The sequence below is a fragment of the Mastomys coucha genome, unplaced genomic scaffold (genome assembly GCF_008632895.1).
Source record: "Mastomys coucha isolate ucsf_1 unplaced genomic scaffold, UCSF_Mcou_1 pScaffold23, whole genome shotgun sequence".
NCBI classification, from domain to species: Eukaryota; Metazoa; Chordata; class Mammalia; order Rodentia; family Muridae; genus Mastomys; species Mastomys coucha.
The window spans coordinates 30927338-30935041 of NW_022196906.1; the positions used below are offsets into that span (position 1 = coordinate 30927338).

General features: G+C 47.9%; 1 protein-coding gene across 8 annotated transcripts in view; it reads right to left on the minus strand.

The window, feature by feature from the left end:
* The window catches only part of Pknox2 (PBX/knotted 1 homeobox 2), a 268744-nt gene that overhangs the window by 48293 nt on the left and 212747 nt on the right, over positions 1–7704 (minus strand). The window lies entirely within an intron of this gene.

A 7704-nucleotide genomic window follows, 5' to 3' on the forward strand; every position in this document is an offset into this window, starting at 1 on the left:
AAAGTATGCACAGGATGAAATGCATGAGTCCTCAAACTCACCCATATATGCCCATGTCTGTGGTAGATTTTTATCAGATATTCCAGTTGCATTTACAACATCTCCCTGTACTTCCATCACCAAATCCTTAGCACAGCTGTAATTAAATTGCTATTTGCATCATTCTATGTTTTTCTCAAGGATAGTCTCTGTGTAAGTGATTGTCATATTCAAGAATCTTGCCATGTATACTCATAGAAGAAACTTAAAAAATAGCTGGTGACTGAATCAATGAGCTCTCTGTGTGTGTGTGTGTGTGTCTATATGAGCAGAAATGTTTAACCAAATAGATTTGTGGGTCTTAGTGTAGAGATCACCACCTCCAGGAAGCTTCCCTAGCTACACACTGTCTCATACCTCTCTCTCAAATCTCTGAGTTTTTGTTTTATTATCTGCCTACCGACCTAGACTTTAATCAGGAATCAAACCTATCTATCCTCTCCTAAATACCCAGAATCTGGCAGATGTATGTGAATAGATGTATGTGAGTCTTCACAAATATTGGCCAAATATGGATGTTGTATATTTGCATACATGAACAAACATCATACTTATTTTCGAAGCACATACTCCTGTGTGTGCCTACGTTATTGGCTCTGACGTGGAAAGAACCCCAATTCTCGCCTGTTCTTCCAAGAAAGATTCTGCATCTCCTGCTCTGTCTCCTCTAACTCCTGAGACCACAGCATCTGCTTGTTTATTTTCTACTCAGCACCACTTCATAGGAAAGGAAGAGGAATACATGCTGGACCTAGCTGTTGGTATTCTGCCACAGGAATGCTCTGGCTAGCATTGTCCAATGGAATTCTCTGCAGTGATGCGAATGCTCCAGTTTGCACCATCCAACACAGGAACCACTAGCCACTTGAGGCCAATGAACACTTGAAATATGGCCAGTGCCACTAAGATGTTGAATCTTTAATTTTATTGAATTTTAATTTAATTCAAATTGAAATAGTCACATGTGGCTAGTGACCACCATGTTGAAGAACATAGTAAGTCCTGAAAAGGAGAATAGACATTGCTCCCTCTCCAAATGGATGCGCCAAGATCAGAGCTAAGCATCTAGTCACCACGGTAGGTTCAGTGTCCATCAGTAGGCTGGGGGAAGCCCTGATGTCTGCCTTACCCTGAATCCTAAAAATTCTGGGCAGAAGTAGACAGGGAAGGAAGGCTTAGCCTCATCCCACCTAGTACATGATGGGCTGATCCTTGTTTAGAGAGCTGATGCATAAACTCCTAGATGCCAGGGCTATGCACTGGACTTAAGAGTATGCAAAAGAGAGGGCCAATGTTTAAGGTTTGTTCTCGTACATCCCAGAATTGCCAGAAAGCTCTTTTTACCCAGGAAGGAGCTGACAGGGAAAAACAATGGACGAATTTATCTACCCAGTGGAAGACAAAGAGAACATCGGGTGAAGGGGTTAAACTCCAGTATAAGTCTTCATTTGCAGCCTCCAATACTGCAGCATATTATGGTCTAATCTAACCTGATCCCAGTTTAATGCAAGATTCTCCTGGCCCTGAGTGGAATACCAAAGAAAGCCTCAGTGGCTGTAATTTAAGCAGAGCCCTGCAGTGGTTTAGCTGAGGGCCATGAAAGGCAAATTCCAGACGGCGTTATGAATTATTGCGCCTTATGAACCTTCCTACTCTCAACAGATGCCTGCTGCCATTTAAACAGCCACTAGATCAATTAGGAATGAAAGGCACAAATCGACTCTGTACAAGGGCACTAAATTACCAGGAACTAATAATCCGAAGCATCGTGCCAGGTGGTGGGGGTGCAGCCTATGCCCCAGCCCACAGCAGCCACTCGGTCGCGGCACATTCCTTCTTTGCTGGCTAGAGGGAGGGGGCAGGGGACAGATGCTAACCAAATAGAGAGGTGGGGGATGTTTGGAGGGGGGAGACTGGAGTTGAGTGCAGGCTCTCCATAGAGCAAGTGTTTGTCCTATGCCAGCATGTTTGTTTTCACTGTGTATGGATGTGATGCTGTGTTCATACAATACATATGCACATGGGGCTGCGTACATGCAACCGGGCGCTGGGTTTGTATGCCACGCATCTAGTGTATGTCTTACCTGTACGTAGTGTATGTGCAGAGTTGTGTTTTCTGTGTGCACAGCATGAGTGACATGTGGGGTGGGTAGGTGGGGCCTGTTGGGATTCAATGCTCCAGCTACAAACATAGAGAGGAAACGAGGTTTCCTCTGCTCCTCCTCTTGCCTCTGCAGGGAGGAGCAAGCAGCTTTTCTTAGAATGGTCAGGGAAGGCCTCTCTGAGGAGGTGACATTTAAGTTAAGCTTGGAATGATGAGGGGGCAGCCATGCAAAAAGCTGAGGAGAAGTGTTACCAGCAGGAGCAGGAAAAGCAAGGCACTCTGAGGTAGCTGATACCTTTGCCCGTGATAGTGTGAGAGGGGGGCCAGGAGAGGAGTGAAAAAGATGTGGCTAAAGAGCAGCAGGAGTCAGGCTATGTTGTACTTAGTGGGCCCAAGACAGAGCCACAGCCAGGTTTGCAGGGGTGGTGGTGGGACATAGGTGGTGGTGTCAAACACACTGAGAAACTACATACCCCCTCCTGCAGAGCCGCTGTATGAATCTGTATTACAAACCTTCCACTTGAAGGTGTCAGGTCTCCTTAGAATGGATGTGGGGGACATATCTGGGGCTCTTTTGTTTCATTTGGGAGTGTTTTCTTTCCATCTTTCATTACATTTATTTATTTATCTACTGCAGTGTGCATTATTTACTTATTTTTTGTTAAAGATTTATTTTTTTTATTTTATGTGTATGAGTACACTGTAGCTGTACAGATGGCCATGAGCCATCATGTGTGTGGCTGCTGGGAATTGAACTCAGGACCTCTGCTGGCTCAGCTTGCTCCGGCCCTGCTCGCTCTGGCGTAATTCACTGTAGCTGTCTTCAGACATACCAGGAGAGGGCGTCAGATCTCATTTTGGGTGGTTGAGAGCCACCGTGTGATTGCTGGGATCCAAACTCAGGACGTTCGGGGAAAAGCAGCCAGTGCTCTTACCCACTGAGCCATCTCGCCAGCCCTATTTACTTATGTATTTATGGGGGTGTGCACTATTTATACATTTATCTTATCTACCAGTTTATTGGGGGTGTGTACTCTTATCTATTTGCTTGCTTGTTTATTGGAGGTGTGCACATGCCACACTGCACATATGGAGGTCAGAGGACAATTTGCAGGAGCTAACTCCCTCCATCTACCCTGTGGAACCCTGGGGATTGAACTCAGGCTGCCAGGCTTGGCAGTAAATGCCTTAACTCCCTGAGCCACCTCACATTTGGGGATATTTTCTATGCTTTTCGTGTTGGCTATGGTCGAGGGTAGATTCCATGGTATTGTCCCAGGCTCCTGCTCCCCTCGTGGGCTGAGCACTGGGCAGCTGAGCAGCCTTGTCAACACCTCCCTTCTCTTATCCTCCCTCCTCAGGCTCCTGTGACTGCTTCGACCCACTGACACAGGAGCCCATCCTTGGAAACAGTGCTAGGCCAGGGGCTATGTGTGGATCCCAGGTGTTATCCTTCAGGTCACTCAGTGAGCTACTCTCCTACTTGCATGGGGATAGCTAAGGGCTGCATTGAACCTCCAAGAGAGGTTCAAGGAGCCAGGGATCCTGATGGGTTCCAGGGCTGCAGCTATGGCCTTGGGCTTCTAAGCTTGTCTCCAGAGCAGTTGCAGATGAGCCACCCACTGTTCCTCCTGCATTCACCTGCCTAATGTCTGATCTCTATTTTCTAAGCCACCCTTCCTGATCTCTGCATAAGTGGAAAAGAAGCCATAGCTCCCAATGGGTCCCCTTGAGGAGTACTCTCCAGCAGCTTCGGCTTCATGTTTAAATATGGAAGGATCCATGGAAGCTGACACCCAAACAACCTGGAATGGAAATGGCTTTGGGGATGGAGTAGGGGGAAGAACTTTCTCTCTCTCTCTCTCTCTCTCTCTCTCTCTCTCTCTCTCTCTCTCTCTCTCTCACACACACACACACACACACACACACACACACACACACGGCAGCTCAGCTTGGTTTCCAGCATGTCATTTTGTCTGGCTAGAATATTTGCTTTTTAGTGCTGGTGATCCAACTTAGGTTCCCATGCATAAGCAGACAAGTGCTTCACTAGTGAACTACATGCTCAGCTCAAAAACATGGGTTTTAAAGAGTCCGTCTCCCTGCTGTCCAGGTTCATTTGTCTGTGGATCAACACCCTTTAGAAGCTTGAAGCAGAAATGTGGGAACTTAGTCCCCAGGGCCAGGATATGATATGAACAAGATATGAGAGCCAGTCATTAGACTTTATTTCCAGAGAGCAGAGGACATTTGACCTCCACAGGAGCTCACCTTCTCCCTCCCCATGCCATCCCAACTCTGCTCCCCACAGGCCACCTCCCTCCTGACCGCACCTCCCCCTCGCCACCACCCCAATCTCTCTTAAGCCGTTCAAAATTTGGAGGAAATAAATCTCACTGCACTAATTCAGTGAGAGTTTGAGCCTCGTCAGTGCAGAACAAATAAAAGGACTGAACTGGCATGACATTTTACTGCAGAAGAGAAGTCGTTTCCAGCCACTAATAAAAAGGATTTGACACAGACTAATAAAGAGAAATGAATTTCTCTAATGGCCTAATTTAGCACATTCAGCACTGTGCCTCCGCCTGGGTGCTGGGAGCTCGGACAGAGGCAGGAGGGCGGGAGAAACAAGGCTAGTCTCCTGGAGACAGGAAGAAGGGATGGCTTCAAATAACGTTTTATTATTCCTTTTCTCTTTTCCGAGCGCCGCGCCCCCTGGCCCCACCCCCACCCTCATCACCTCTCCCAGGGAGCATCCGAACTAAAACCAAGTTCAAGGTATGCAGTTTCCTGTTAACGATCCAAAGAAATAAAGAAGCCCTCTCCATAGAATTGAAGCCTTGTGCTAGCTTAAGAAGGTGATTAAACAGGATGTGTTGATTTCTACAGGGGTTTAAGTCATCGTTTGGTTTAATTACTTCTGACACTTCTGCCTTCGTGTTTTCTACATCATCCAAATAGGCTGGTCAAGAGTGCCCAGTGTGTGGCTAACTGGGTGGGACTGCTCCCCCCAGGGGAAGCAGATGGATCAGACACGGACAGGACACTGGCTGAAGCCCTTTGCTGTCGGTCTCACCACTCCCCCAGCAACCAACAGCCTAAAACCCTAGGTTCCAGATGGCCCCTCTTCCAAGATCAAGAGGCTTTTTTCAGGGCCAGAGGTTGCTTCCCCATGTCACTGAGGCATCTGAGGGCCAGCGAGAGACCACTATGCTCTTTTCCTCCCCCTACTTCAAGACAGGTTCTTAGCAAAGTTTGGGCTGATCGGTTTCCTTAAAGTTTTCAAAGCCTGGGAGCAGAGACCACAGATTTCCTCCTGGCAGCCCGCACACTTCAGTCTGCCTTGATGCTCCCCTCTGTGGCTGCAGCACATGTCTCTTTATGGAAAGGACTCAGAAAAAGACAGTTGGGTCCCTTCCCGGTTCCCTTTCTTCCTCTGTAGACAACTTGGCTGTGCTGTTTCTTTTGTTTTTAATTAAAATCTTTTTTTCCCCCTACTTAGTGGAAGAGTAGAAACAGGATGGGAAAGAACACAAACAGCTTCAGAGAGGCTGGGATGCAAAAATGAAGAGCAACAGCGTCAGAATAGACGCACAGTCCGAAACAGACCACTGCAGATTGGGAGGGGTTGAGGGATGGTCCCGGGCCTTGGGACATTACTGTCGATGCTCTGTGGGATAAATCCTGTGATTTACAGTCACGCCTCTGACCCTTCTGAGTGTCTCAGCCCTGTCTTTCCTTGTGACCTTGGCCAGGCTACAGACCTCAGTGATGGGTCCAGCCAAGCCTGTGGCCACTTGACTGGGCTGTCCACCTCCTCGCACCCATCCCACGGACATCCATGGACTCTCCAGACTCCCCCAGCACCCTCGCCTTACCAGACACATCTTGCTGAGGTGTGGGCAGAGGGAGCCCAGGCTCAGTGCCCTCTCCTCCCAGTGCCCTGGGTTCCCTCCAAAGGGGACAGGGTAGTAAGAACCCTTCCCAGATGGGACAGGATGATGAAGATCAGAGGGTGGAGTGGATGGTATGTGAGAGAGATTTCTGGGTGGAAACAATGTAACAGGACCAAAGTCACAGACAGGGTCAGCCTGCTCCAGAAGAGATGAATCTGTGGGCCAGAGGGCTCAATGGAATGGGACACTAAGGGTGGGGCTGGCATTCAAGTTATGGCTTACCCTTATTGACACACATGGTTGCCAAAGGCACTCACGTGGTGTGCCGTCCAGGAAACTCTACCCAGGGGCTGGCATTGTGATGCTCTGTTGCTAATATCCCAGGCCAGAGAACATTGGGATCACAGAGACAATATCCCAGAAGGCACTGCCCCAGGCTTTGGCTCTGCACTGGGCTCCAGGGAATTCTTGCACCTGAGCTTCCTGTTCCTGCACTCCTCCAAGCCCTTCTAATGATTGGCAGCACCCAACTCCATACACTCTCTCTCCTGTGAGGACACTTGATGAGTTTCTCTATCGGTTGCTTAGCTCCTTCATAGTCATCACAGTAGGAAGCAGGGGGATTTGGAACAAATACAGACTTTGGAGACAGTGGCATGATATTTGGGCAGGTTATAGAATGTCTTGAGCCTCGGTTTCTACTTTTATATAGCAGAGATAATTCCTCCTATACATACTTAACTGAAGAAAGTCTTTGGCACCCAGTAAGCTATCAATTAATACTCATTTATACCTCCCTTCCTCTGGAGGTATGTGGACTTCTTTATCAATTCCACTTCCATACATTTATCTCCCCTGTCTGCTGACTCATTTGGCTGGAAAATGAGCCTATGTACTAATTTCGATAGAGGCTCAGAAAGAGAGGGGAGTGAGATGCTTTGATACTTTCAGAATGCAAAACCAACTTCTTTCCTTCCTTCCTTCCTTCCTTCCTTCCTTCCTTCCTTCCTTCCTTCCTTCCTTCCTTCTTCCCTCCCTCCCTCCCTCCCTTCCTTCCTTCCTTCCTTCCTTCCTTCCTTCCTTTCTCCCTTCCTCCCTCCCTTTTCCCCTCCCTCCCTCTTTTGAATGCACACATGGAGGACAGAGAGCAAATTCCTCTGTCCATCTCCACTTTAGTCTTTGACACACAGTCTTTTGCTGAGCTTGGCGCTCACTGTTTCAGCTAGGGTAGATGGCCAGCAAGCCCAGAGACCTGCCAGTCACCCTACCCTCACCCAGTGCTAGTGTTACAGTCATGTGCAGACACAACCAAGTTTCACATGGGGATTTAACAGCTAAACTCAGGTTCTCATGCTTGGGCATCAGGTACTTTACTCCACTGAGTCATCTCTCCAGCCCAACCTCATGCTCTCAATGTCTAGCGGCTCCTTTCTAGTGAGGGGAAACTATAAGCAAGCCACCTGACAGGGACACTGTTTTCTGCTGTCCCTCTGATTGCAGTCTCAATAGTTTCTTGTCCATGATGTCTCCTGCTCTCTAAGTCACTTTTGAGTTATTGAGACAAGGCTTTGTTATGAGTCCCAGGCTGACTTTGAACTTACGATGTAGCTCAGGCTGGCCTCAAACCCCAGCAGTATTCCCATCTTTTTTTTTTTTTTTTTTTTT